This window comes from Melanaphis sacchari, unplaced genomic scaffold (genome assembly GCF_002803265.2).
Source record: "Melanaphis sacchari strain LSU unplaced genomic scaffold, SCAv2.0 Contig153_pilon_pilon, whole genome shotgun sequence".
In the NCBI taxonomy this organism is placed as follows: Eukaryota; Metazoa; Arthropoda; class Insecta; order Hemiptera; family Aphididae; genus Melanaphis; species Melanaphis sacchari.
Genome location: NW_020270678.1, coordinates 46,955 through 48,108, shown reverse-complemented (window position 1 = coordinate 48,108; position 1,154 = coordinate 46,955).

Genomic DNA, 1,154 nt, shown 5'->3' with positions numbered 1-1,154 from the left:
TAAAATCAATATATTTTACATCTTTGTTATAACTATTATAAAAAATAAATGAAATACATTTTGTCTTAATTTATTATTTTTAGTATTAAAATTGCATTTTTAATAAATTTAGTATTAAAATGAGTAAACAAGTTTAAAAATGGTGTTTTGACCGTGAATCTTTTATGTACACGGCCCGTTGGCAATTTGAGTTTGAGATCACTGCTTTACACTCAGCGAAAAATAACGATTAATTTCGATAAATTATATTTATCTACCATCAATAAAACACCTTTATTAATAAGAAAAAATAAATTATCAAGTCAATAAAAAAAAAAATTATGTTGATAGAAATTTTATTGAATTAATAAATAGAAAATACACGTTTTATAAATCTGATTTATTAAAATGATAATTTTTTTTCAGTAATTTGATTAAAATTTTATTGAACGAATAAATTTTTTATTAAATTTATAAAATATTTTATACAATAAGTCTTAGAATAATGTCCAAATTTTCGCGTATTTTAATGGCCCGGTTCTTGCGATTAAGATTATAAGGGAGAGTTCCCTAGGTTGGACCACTTTGAACATTTAGGAGTATTACAGATAATAATTTAAAATAATAAGTATTTAACTGCACTAAGGTTGTAGCTAAACATGTAAACAACAGTTTGGTATAGTTAGTTTTTTTTTTTTTTTAAAGGTTTTAATGGTAATATTTTTTTTTTTTTTTAAATGTACCAAGTGGTCCATCTTAGGCAACCGGTTGCTTAATTTGGACCGCCTATATCTTTAATTGGACCTCTTGGATAAATTTTAAAATAAAACACATTTTTCGAATAATAAAATAATTGTATTTAAAAGTTATCAGTCAATACCTTACTGACTAGTTTTTTATAAAATAAACAACATTTTTATACCTTCTTGGTTAAATTTTAAAATAAACAACATATTTAGAATAATAAAATAATACAATTTATAAGTTATCAGTCAATACTTTACTGACTAGTTTTTATAAAATAAACAACATTTTTAGAATAATAAAATAATAAAATTTAAAATGTATCAGTGATATTATATATATATAAATATATCAGTCAATACCTTACTGACTATTTTTTTTTATAAATTAAACAACATTTTTATACCTTCTTGGTTAAATTTTAAAATAAA